We start from the raw sequence: 12,741 nt of genomic DNA, 5'->3' as shown, positions 1-12,741 counted from the left end.
GTGTAAGTTATATTAAACAGCAAGTCGAGCTTATTCATTTGAGCCATTGCTGACGAAATTGGAACATCATTTGTCGAAGTTATGAATTTTCAAAGTTTGAAAAGTCACAAAATATGTGAGTTTGAGCAAAGAAATTACTGTTTATCTCGAAAACGCAACAATATGCAACTAAACCGTGTAAGTAATATTAAGGAGCAAGTCGAGCTTATTCATTTGAGCCATTGCTGACGAAATTTGAACATCATTTGTCGAAGTTATTAATTTTCAAAGTTTGAAAAGTCACAAAATATGTGAGTTTGAGCAAAGAAATTACTGTTTATCTCGAAAACGCAACAACATGCCACTAAACTGTGTAAGTTATATTAAACAGCAAGTCGAGCTTATTCATTTGAGCCATTGCTGACGAAATTTGAACATCATTTGTCGAAGTTATTAATTTTCAAAGTTTGAAAAGTCACAAAATATGTGAGTTTGAGCAAAGAAATTACTGTTTATCTCGAAAACGCAACAACATGCCACTAAACTGTGTAAGTTATATTAAACAGCAAGTCGAGCTTATTCATTTGAGCCATTGCTGACGAAATTGGAACATCATTTGTCGAAGTTATGAATTTTCAAAGTTTGAAAGGTCACAAAATATGTGAGTTTGAGCAAAGAAATTACTGTTTATCTCGAAAACGCAACAACATGCCACTAAACTGTGTAAGTGATATTAAAGAGCAAGTCGAGCTTATTCATTTGAGCCATTGCTGACGAAATTTGAACATCATTTGTCGAAGTTATTAATTTTCAAAATTTGAAAAGTCACAAAATATGTGAGTTTGAGCAAAGAAAATACTGTTTATCTCGAAAACGCAACAACATGCCACTAAACTGTGTAAGTTATATTAAACAGCAAGTCGAGCTTATTCATTTGAGCCATTGCTGACGAAATTTGAACATCCATTTGTCGAAGTTATGAATTTTCAAAGTTTGAAAAGTCACAAAATATGTGAGTTTGAGCAAAGAAATTACTGTTTATCTCGAAAACGCAACAACATGCCACTAAACTGTGTAAGTGATATTAAAGAGCAAGTCGAGCTTATTCATTTGAGCCATTGCTGACGAAATTTGAACATCATTTGTCGAAGTTATTAATTTTCAAAATTTGAAAGGTCACAAAATATGTGAGTTTGAGCAAAGAAATTACTGTTTATCTCGAAAACGCAACAACATGCCACTAAACTGTGTAAGTTATATTAAACAGCAAGTCGAGCTTATTCATTTGAGCCATTGCTGACGAAATTGGAACATCATTTGTCGAAGTTATGAATTTTCAAAGTTTGAAAAGTCACAAAATATGTGAGTTTGAGCAAAGAAATTACTGTTTATCTCGAAAACGCAACAACATGCCACTAAACTGTGTAAGTTATATTAAACAGCAAGTCGAGCTTATTCATTTGAGCCATTGCTGACGAAATTGGAACATCATTTGTCGAAGTTATGAATTTTCAAAGTTTGAAAGGTCACAAAATATGTGAGTTTGAGCAAAGAAATTACTGTTTATCTCGAAAACGCAACAACATGCCACTAAACTGTGTAAGTTATATTAAACAGCAAGTCGAGCTTATTCATTTGAGCCATTGCTGACGAAATTTGAACATCATTTGTCGAAGTTATTAATTTTCAAAGTTTGAAAGGTCACAAAATATGTGAGTTTGAGCAAAGAAATTACTGTTTATCTCGAAAACGCAATAACATGCCACTAAACTGTGTAAGTGATATTAAAGAGCAAGTCGAGCTTATTCATTTGAGCCATTGCTGACGAAATTGGAACATCATTTGTTGAAGTTATTAATTTTCAAAGTTTGAAAGGTCACAAAATATGTGAGTTTGAGCAAAGAAATTACTGTTTATCTCGAAAACGCAACAACATGCCACTAAACTGTGTAAGTTATATTAAACAGCAAGTCGAGCTTATTCATTTGAGCCATTGCTGACGAAATTTGAACATCATTTGTCGAAGTTATTAATTTTCAAAGTTTGAAAGGTCACAAAATATGTGAGTTTGAGCAAAGAAATTACTGTTTATCTCGAAAACGCAATAACATGCCACTAAACTGTGTAAGTGATATTAAAGAGCAAGTCGAGCTTATTCATTTGAGCCATTGCTGACGAAATTTGAACATCATTTGTCGAAGTTATGAATTTTCAAAGTTTGAAAAGTCACAAAATATGTGAGTTTGAGCAAAGAAATTACTGTTTATCTCGAAAACGCAACAACATGCCACTAAACTGTGTAAGTTATATTAAACAGCAAGTCGAGCTTATTCATTTGAGCCATTGCTGACGAAATTGGAACATCATTTGTCGAAGTTATGAATTTTCAAAGTTTGAAAGGTCACAAAATATGTGAGTTTGAGCAAAGAAATTACTGTTTATCTCGAAAACGCAATAACATGCCACTAAACTGTGTAAGTGATATTAAAGAGCAAGCCGAGCTTATTCATTTGAGCCATTGCTGACGAAATTTGAACATCATTTGTCGAAGTTATTAATTTTCAAAATTTGAAAGGTCACAAAATATGTGAGTTTGAGCAAAGAAATTACTGTTTATCTCGAAAACGCAACAACATGCCACTAAACTGTGTAAGTGATATTAAAGAGCAAGCCGAGCTTATTCATTTGAGCCATTGCTGACGAAATTGGAACATGATTTGTCGAAGTTATTAATTTTCAAAGTTTGAAAGGTCACAAAATATGTGAGTTTGAGCAAAGAAATTACTGTTTATCTCGAAAACGCAACAACATGCCACTAAACTGTGTAAGTTATATTAAACAGCAAGTCGAGCTTATTCATTTGAGCCATTGCTGACGAAATTGGAACATCATTTGTCGAAGTTATGAATTTTCAAAGTTTGAAAAGTCACAAAATATGTGAGTTTGAGCAAAGAAATTACTGTTTATCTCGAAAACGCAACAACATGCCACTAAACTGTGTAAGTTATATTAAACAGCAAGTCGAGCTTATTCATTTGAGCCATTGCTGACGAAATTGGAACATCATTTGTCGAAGTTATGAATTTTCAAAGTTTGAAAAGTCACAAAATATGTGAGTTTGAGCAAAGAAATTACTGTTTATCTCGAAAACGCAACAACATGCCACTAAACTGTGTAAGTTATATTAAACAGCAAGTCGAGCTTATTCATTTGAGCCATTGCTGACGAAATTTGAACATCATTTGTCGAAGTTATTAATTTTCAAAGTTTGAAAAGTCACAAAATATGTGAGTTTGAGCAAAGAAATTACTGTTTATCTCGAAAACGCAACAACATGACACTAAACTGTGTAAGTTATATTAAACAGCAAGTCGAGCTTATTCATTTGAGCCATTGCTGACGAAATTTGAACATCATTTGTCGAAGTTATTAATTTTCAAAGTTTGAAAGGTCACAAAATATGTGAGTTTGAGCAAAGAAATTACTGTTTATCTCGAAAACGCAACAACATGACACTAAACTGTGTAAGTTATATTAAACAGCAAGTCGAGCTTATTCATTTGAGCCATTGCTGACGAAATTGGAACATCATTTGTCGAAGTTATTAATTTTCAAAGTTTGAAAGGTCACAAAATATGTGAGTTTGAGCAAAGAAATTACTGTTTATCTCGAAAACGCAACAACATGACACTAAACTGTGTAAGTTATATTAAACAGCAAGTCGAGCTTATTCATTTGAGCCATTGCTGACGAAATTGGAACATCATTTGTCGAAGTTATTAATTTTCAAAGTTTGAAAGGTCACAAAATATGTGAGTTTGAGCAAAGAAATTACTGTTTATCTCGAAAACGCAATAACATGCCACTAAACTGTGTAAGTGATATTAAAGAGCAAGTCGAGCTTATTCATTTGAGCCATTGCTGACGAAATTGGAACATCATTTGTCGAAGTTATTAATTTTCAAAGTTTGAAAGGTCACAAAATATGTGAGTTTGAGCAAAGAAATTACTGTTTATCTCGAAAACGCAACAACATGACACTAAACTGTGTAAGTTATATTAAACAGCAAGTCGAGCTTATTCATTTGAGCCATTGCTGACGAAATTGGAACATCATTTGTCGAAGTTATTAATTTTCAAAGTTTGAAAGGTCACAAAATATGTGAGTTTGAGCAAAGAAATTACTGTTTATCTCGAAAACGCAATAACATGCCACTAAACTGTGTAAGTGATATTAAAGAGCAAGTCGAGCTTATTCATTTGAGCCATTGCTGACGAAATTGGAACATCATTTGTCGAAGTTATTAATTTTCAAAGTTTGAAAGGTCACAAAATATGTGAGTTTGAGCAAAGAAATTACTGTTTATCTCGAAAACGCAACAACATGACACTAAACTGTGTAAGTTATATTAAACAGCAAGTCGAGCTTATTCATTTGAGCCATTGCTGACGAAATTGGAACATCATTTGTCGAAGTTATTAATTTTCAAAGTTTGAAAGGTCACAAAATATGTGAGTTTGAGCAAAGAAATTACTGTTTATCTCGAAAACGCAACAACATGCCACTAAACTGTGTAAGTTATATTAAACAGCAAGTCGAGCTTATTCATTTGAGCCATTGCTGACGAAATTTGAACATCATTTGTCGAAGTTATGAATTTTCAAAGTTTGAAAAGTCACAAAATATGTGAGTTTGAGCAAAGAAATTACTGTTTATCTCGAAAACGCAACAACATGCCACTAAACTGTGTAAGTTATATTAAACAGCAAGTCGAGCTTATTCATTTGAGCCATTGCTGACGAAATTGGAACATCCATTTGTCGAAGTTATTAATTTTCAAAGTTTGAAAGGTCACAAAATATGTGAGTTTGAGCAAAGAAATTACTGTTTATCTCGAAAACGCAACAACATGCCACTAAACTGTGTAAGTTATATTAAACAGCAAATCGAGCTTATTCATTTGAGCCATTGCTGACGAAATTGGAACATCATTTGTCGAAGTTATGAATTTTCAAAGTTTGAAAGGTCACAAAATATGTGAGTTTGAGCAAAGAAATTACTGTTTATCTCGAAAACGCAACAACATGCCACTAAACTGTGTAAGTTATATTAAACAGCAAATCGAGCTTATTCATTTGAGCCATTGCTGACGAAATTGGAACATCATTTGTCGAAGTTATTAATTTTCAAAGTTTGAAAGGTCACAAAATATGTGAGTTTGAGCAAAGAAATTACTGTTTATCTCGAAAACGCAACAACATGCCACTAAACTGTGTAAGTTATATTAAACAGCAAATCGAGCTTATTCATTTGAGCCATTGCTGACGAAATTTGAACATCATTTGTCGAAGTTATTAATTTTCAAAGTTTGAAAGGTCACAAAATATGTGAGTTTGAGCAAAGAAATTACTGTTTATCTCGAAAACGCAACAACATGCCACTAAACTGTGTAAGTTATATTAAACAGCAAATCGAGCTTATTCATTTGAGCCATTGCTGACGAAATTGGAACATCATTTGTCGAAGTTATTAATTTTCAAAGTTTGAAAAGTCACAAAATATGTGAGTTTGAGCAAAGAAATTACTGTTTATCTCGAAAACGCAACAACATGCCACTAAACTGTGTAAGTTATATTAAACAGCAAGTCGAGCTTATTCATTTGAGCCATTGCTGACGAAATTTGAACATCATTTGTCGAAGTTATTAATTTTCAAAATTTGAAAGGTCACAAAATATGTGAGTTTGAGCAAAGAAATTACTGTTTATCTCGAAAACGCAACAACATGCCACTAAACTGTGTAAGTTATATTAAACAGCAAATCGAGCTTATTCATTTGAGCCATTGCTGACGAAATTGGAACATCATTTGTCGAAGTTATGAATTTTCAAAGTTTGAAAGGTCACAAAATATGTGAGTTTGAGCAAAGAAATTACTGTTTATCTCGAAAACGCAATAACATGCCACTAAACTGTGTAAGTGATATTAAAGAGCAAGTCGAGCTTATTCATTTGAGCCATTGCTGACGAAATTTGAACATCATTTGTCGAAGTTATTAATTTTCAAAATTTGAAAGGTCACAAAATATGTGAGTTTGAGCAAAGAAATTACTGTTTATCTCGAAAACGCAATAACATGCCACTAAACTGTGTAAGTGATATTAAAGAGCAAGTCGAGCTTATTCATTTGAGCCATTGCTGACGAAATTGGAACATGATTTGTCGAAGTTATTAATTTTCAAAGTTTGAAAAGTCACAAAATATGTGAGTTTGAGCAAAGAAATTACTGTTTATCTCGAAAACGCAACAAAATGCCACTAAACTGTGTAAGTTATATTAAACAGCAAGTCGAGCTTATTCATTTGAGCCGTTGCTGACGAAATTGGAACATCATTTGTCGAAGTTATGAATTTTCAAAGTTTGAAAAGTCACAAAATATGTGAGTTTGAGCAAAGAAATTACTGTTTATCTCGAAAACGCAACAAAATTCCACTAAACTGTGTAAGTTATATTAAACAGCAAGTCGAGCTTATTCATTTGAGCCATTGCTGACGAAATTTGAACATCATTTGTCGAAGTTATTAATTTTCAAAATTTCAAAGGTCACAAAATATGTGAGTTTGAGCAAAGAAATTACTGTTTATCTCGAAAACGCAATAACATGCCACTAAACTGTGTAAGTGATATTAAAGAGCAAGTCGAGCTTATTCATTTGAGCCATTGCTGACGAAATTGGAACATCATTTGTCGAAGTTATTAATTTTCAAAGTTTGAAAAGTCACAAAATATGTGAGTTTGAGCAAAGAAATTACTGTTTATCTCGAAAACGCAACAACATGCCACTAAACTGTGTAAGTTATATTAAACAGCAAATCGAGCTTATTCATTTGAGCCATTGCTGACGAAATTGGAACATCATTTGTCGAAGTTATGAATTTTCAAAGTTTGAAAGGTCACAAAATATGTGAGTTTGAGCAAAGAAATTACTGTTTATCTCGAAAACGCAACAACATGCCACTAAACTGTGTAAGTTATATTAAACAGCAAATCGAGCTTATTCATTTGAGCCATTGCTGACGAAATTGGAACATCATTTGTCGAAGTTATGAATTTTCAAAGTTTGAAAGGTCACAAAATATGTGAGTTTGAGCAAAGAAATTACTGTTTATCTCGAAAACGCAATAACATGCCACTAAACTGTGTAAGTGATATTAAAGAGCAAGTCGAGCTTATTCATTTGAGCCATTGCTGACGAAATTTGAACATCATTTGTCGAAGTTATGAATTTTCAAAGTTTGAAAAGTCACAAAATATGTGAGTTTGAGCAAAGAAATTACTGTTTATCTCGAAAACGCAACAAAATGCCACTAAACTGTGTAAGTTATATTAAACAGCAAGTCGAGCTTATTCATTTGAGCCATTGCTGACGAAATTTGAACATCATTTGTCGAAGTTATTAATTTTCAAAGTTTGAAAAGTCACAAAATATGTGAGTTTGAGCAAAGAAATTACTGTTTATCTCGAAAACGCAACAACATGACACTAAACTGTGTAAGTTATATTAAACAGCAAGTCGAGCTTATTCATTTGAGCCATTGCTGACGAAATTTGAACATCATTTGTCGAGGTTATGAATTTTCAAAGTTTGAAAAGTCACAAAATATGTGAGTTTGAGCAAAGAAATTACTGTTTATCTCGAAAACGCAACAATATGCAACTAAACCGTGTAAGTAATATTAAGGAGCAAGTCGAGCTTATTCATTTGAGCCATCGCTGACGAAATTTGAACATCATTTGTCGAAGTTATTAATTTTCAAAATTTGAAAAGTCACAAAATATGTTAGTTTGAGCAAAGAAATTACTGTTTATCTCGAAAACGCAACAACATGCCACTAAACTGTGTAAGTTATATTAAACAGCAAGTCGAGCTTATTCATTTGAGCCATTGCTGACGAAATGTGAACATCATTTGTCGAAGTTATGAATTTTCAAAGTTTGAAAAGTCACAAAATATGTGAGTTTGAGCAAAGAAATTACTGTTTATCTCGAAAACGCAACAACATGCCACTAAACTGTGTAAGTTATATTAAACAGCAAGTCGAGCTTATTCATTTGAGCCATTGCTGACGAAATTGGAACATCATTTGTCGAAGTTATGAATTTTCAAAGTTTGAAAGGTCACAAAATATGTGAGTTTGAGCAAAGAAATTACTGTTTATCTCGAAAACGCAATAACATGCCACTAAACTGTGTAAGTGATATTAAAGAGCAAGTCGAGCTTATTCATTTGAGCCATTGCTGACGAAATTTGAACATCATTTGTCGAAGTTATTAATTTTCAAAATTTGAAAGGTCACAAAATATGTGAGTTTGAGCAAAGAAATTACTGTTTATCTCGAAAACGCAATAACATGCCACTAAACTGTGTAAGTGATATTAAAGAGCAAGTCGAGCTTATTCATTTGAGCCATTGCTGACGAAATTGGAACATGATTTGTCGAAGTTATTAATTTTCAAAGTTTGAAAAGTCACAAAATATGTGAGTTTGAGCAAAGAAATTACTGTTTATCTCGAAAACGCAACAAAATGCCACTAAACTGTGTAAGTTATATTAAACAGCAAGTCGAGCTTATTCATTTGAGCCATTGCTGACGAAATTTGAACATCATTTGTCGAAGTTATTAATTTTCAAAGTTTGAAATGTCACAAAATATGTGAGTTTGAGCAAAAAAATTACTCTTTGTGTCGAAAACGCAACAATATCCCACTAAATGTGTAAGTGATATTAAAGAGCAAGTGGAGCTTATTCATTTGAGCCATTGCTGACGAAATTTGAACATCATTTGTCGAAGTTATGAATTTTCAAAGTTTGAAAAGTCACAAAATATGTGAGTTTGAGCAAAGAAATTACTGTTTATCTCGAAAACGCAACAACATGCCACTAAACCGTGTAAGTAATATTAAGGAGCAAGTCGAGCTTATTCATTTGAGCCATTGCTGACGAAATTTGAACATCATTTGTCGAAGTTATTAATTTTCAAAGTTTGAAAGGTCACAAAATATGTGAGTTTGAGCAAAGAAATTACTGTTTATCTCGAAACGCAACAACATGCCACTAAACTGTGTAAGTTATATTAAACAGCAAGTCGAGCTTATTCATTTGAGCCATTGCTGACGAAATTTGAACATCATTTGTCGAAGTTATGAATTTTCAAAGTTTGAAAAGTCACAAAATATGTGAGTTTGAGCAAAGAAATTACTGTTTATCTCGAAAACGCAACAACATGCCACTAAACTGTGTAAGTTATATTAAACAGCAAGTCGAGCTTATTCATTTGAGCCATTGCTGACGAAATTTGAACATCATTTGTCGAAGTTATGAATTTTCAAAGTTTGAAAAGTCACAAAATATGTGAGTTTGAGCAAAGAAATTCCTGTTTATCTCGAAACCGCAACAACATGCCTCTAAACTGTGTAAGTTATATTAAACAGCAAGTCGAGCTTATTCATTTGAGCCATTGCTGACGAAATTTGAACATCATTTGTCGAAGTTATGAATTTTCAAAGTTTGAAAAGTCACAAAATATGTGAGTTTGAGCAAAGAAATTACTGTTTATCTCGAAAACGCAACAACATGCCACTAAACTGTGTAAGTTATATTAAACAGCAAGTCGAGCTTATTCATTTGAGCCATTGCTGACGAAATTTGAACATCATTTGTCGAAGTTATGAATTTTCAAAGTTTGAAAAGTCACAAAATATGTGAGTTTGAGCAAAGAAATTACTGTTTATCTCGAAAACGCAACAACATGCCACTAAACTGTGTAAGTTATATTAAACAGCAAGTCGAGCTTATTCATTTGAGCCATTGCTGACGAAATTTGAACATCATTTGTCGAAGTTATGAATTTTCAAAGTTTGAAAAGTCACAAAATATGTGAGTTTGAGCAAAGAAATTCCTGTTTATCCCGAAACCGCAACAACATGCCTCTAAACTGTGTAAGTTATATTAAACAGCAAGTCGAGCTTATTCATTTGAGCCATTGCTGACGAAATTTGAACATCATTTGTCGAAGTTATGAATTTTCAAAGTTTGAAAAGTCACAAAATATGTGAGTTTGAGCAAAGAAATTACTGTTTATCTCGAAAACGCAACAACATGCCACTAAACTGTGTAAGTTATATTAAACAGCAAGTCGAGCTTATTCATTTGAGCCATTGCTGACGAAATTTGAACATCATTTGTCGAAGTTATGAATTTTCAAAGTTTGAAAAGTCACAAAATATGTGAGTTTGAGCAAAGAAATTACTGTTTATCTCGAAAACGCAACAACAAGCCACTAAACTGTGTAAGTTATATTAAACAGCAAGTCGAGCTTATTCATTTGAGCCATTGCTGACGAAAATTGAACATCATTTGTCGAAGTTATTAATTTTCAAAATTTGAAAGGTCACAAAATATGTGAGTTTGAGCAAAGAAATTACTGTTTATCTCGAAAACGCAACAACATGCCACTAAACTGTGTAAGTTATATTAAACAGCAAGTCGAGCTTATTCATTTGAGCCATTGCTGACGAAATTTGAACATCATTTGTCGAAGTTATGAATTTTCAAAGTTTGAAAAGTCACAAAATATGTGAGTTTGAGCAAAGAAATTACTGTTTATCTCGAAAACGCAACAACATGCCACTAAACTATGTAAGTTATATTAAACAGCAAGTCGAGCTTATTCATTTGAGCCATTGCTGACGAAATTTGAACATCATTTGTCGAAGTTATTAATTTTCAAAGTTTGAAAAGTCACAAAATATGTGAGTTTGAGCAAAGAAATTACTGTTTATCTCGAAAACGCAACAACATGCCACTAAACTGTGTAAGTTATATTAAACAGCAAGTCGAGCTTATTCATTTGAGCCATTGCTGACGAAATTTGAACATCATTTGTCGAAGTTATGAATTTTCAAAGTTTGAAAAGTCACAAAATATGTGAGTTTGAGCAAAGAAATTCCTGTTTATCTCGAAACCGCAACAACATGCCACTAAACTGTGTAAGTTATATTAAACAGCAAGTCGAGCTTATTCATTTGAGCCATTGCTGACGAAATTTGAACATCATTTGTCGAAGTTATGAATTTTCAAAGTTTGAAAAGTCACAAAATATGTGAGTTTGAGCAAAGAAATTACTGTTTATCTCGAAAACGCAACAACATGCCACTAAACTGTGTAAGTTATATTAAACAGCAAGTCGAGCTTATTCATTTGAGCCATTGCTGACGAAATTTGAACATCATTTGTCGAAGTTATGAATTTTTAAAGATTGAAAAGTCACAAAATATGTGAGTTTGAGCAAAGAAATTACTCTTTGTCTCGAAACCGCAACAACATGCCACTAAACTGTGTAAGTTATATTAAACAGCAAGTCGAGCTTATTCATTTGAGCCATTGCTGACGAAATTTGAACATCATTTGTCGAAGTTATGAATTTTCAAAGTTTGAAAAGTCACAAAATATGTGAGTTTGAGCAAAGAAATTCCTGTTTATCTCGAAACCGCAACAACATGCCACTAAACTGTGTAAGTTATATTAAACAGCAAGTCGAGCTTATTCATTTGAGCCATTGCTGACGAAATTTGAACATCATTTGTCGAAGTTATGAATTTTCAAAGTTTGAAAAGTCACAAAATATGTGAGTTTGAGCAAAGAAATTACTGTTTATCTCGAAAACGCAACAACATGCCACTAAACTGTGTAAGTTATATTAAACAGCAAGTCGAGCTTATTCATTTGAGCCATTGCTGACGAAATTTGAACATCATTTGTCGAAGTTATGAATTTTCAAAGTTTGAAAAGTCACAAAATATGTGAGTTTGAGCAAAGAAATTACTGTTTATCTCGAAAACGCAACAACATGCCACTAAACTGTGTAAGTTATATTAAACATCAAGTCGAGCTTATTCATTTGAGCCATTGCTGACGAAAATTGAACATCATTTGTCGAAGTTATTAATTTTCAAAATTTGAAAGGTCACAAAATATGTGAGTTTGAGCAAAGAAATTACTGTTTATCTCGAAAACGCAACAATATGCAACTAAACCGTGTAAGTAATATTAAGGAGCAAGTCGAGCTTATTCATTTGAGCCATTGCTGACGAAATTTGAACATCATTTGTCGAAGTTATTAATTTTCAAAGTTTGAAAGGTCACAAAATATGTGAGTTTGAGCAAAGAAATTACTGTTTATCTCGAAAACGCAACAATATGCAACTAAACCGTGTAAGTAATATTAAGGAGCAAGTCGAGCTTATTCATTTGAGCCATTGCTGACGAAATTTGAACATCATTTGTCGAAGTTATTAATTTTCAAAGTTTGAAAAGTCACAAAATATGTGAGTTTGAGCAAAGAAATTACTGTTTATCTCGAAAACGCAACAACATGCCACTAAACTGTGTAAGTTATATTAAACAGCAAGTCGAGCTTATTCATTTGAGCCATTGCTGACGAAATTTGAACATCATTTGTCGAAGTTATTAATTTTCAAAGTTTGAAAGGTCACAAAATATGTGAGTTTGAGCAAAGAAATTACTGTTTATCTCGAAAACGCAACAATATGCAACTAAACCGTGTAAGTAATATTAAGGAGCAAGTCGAGCTTATTCATTTGAGCCATTGCTGACGAAATTTGAACATCATTTGTCGAAGTTATTAATTTTCAAAGTTTGAAAAGTCACAAAATATGTGAGTTTGAGCAAAGAAATTCCTGT

This window comes from Euwallacea fornicatus, unplaced genomic scaffold (genome assembly GCF_040115645.1).
Source record: "Euwallacea fornicatus isolate EFF26 unplaced genomic scaffold, ASM4011564v1 scaffold_55, whole genome shotgun sequence".
In the NCBI taxonomy this organism is placed as follows: domain Eukaryota; kingdom Metazoa; phylum Arthropoda; class Insecta; order Coleoptera; family Curculionidae; genus Euwallacea; species Euwallacea fornicatus.
Note: the sequence above shows the minus strand (reverse complement) of the source record.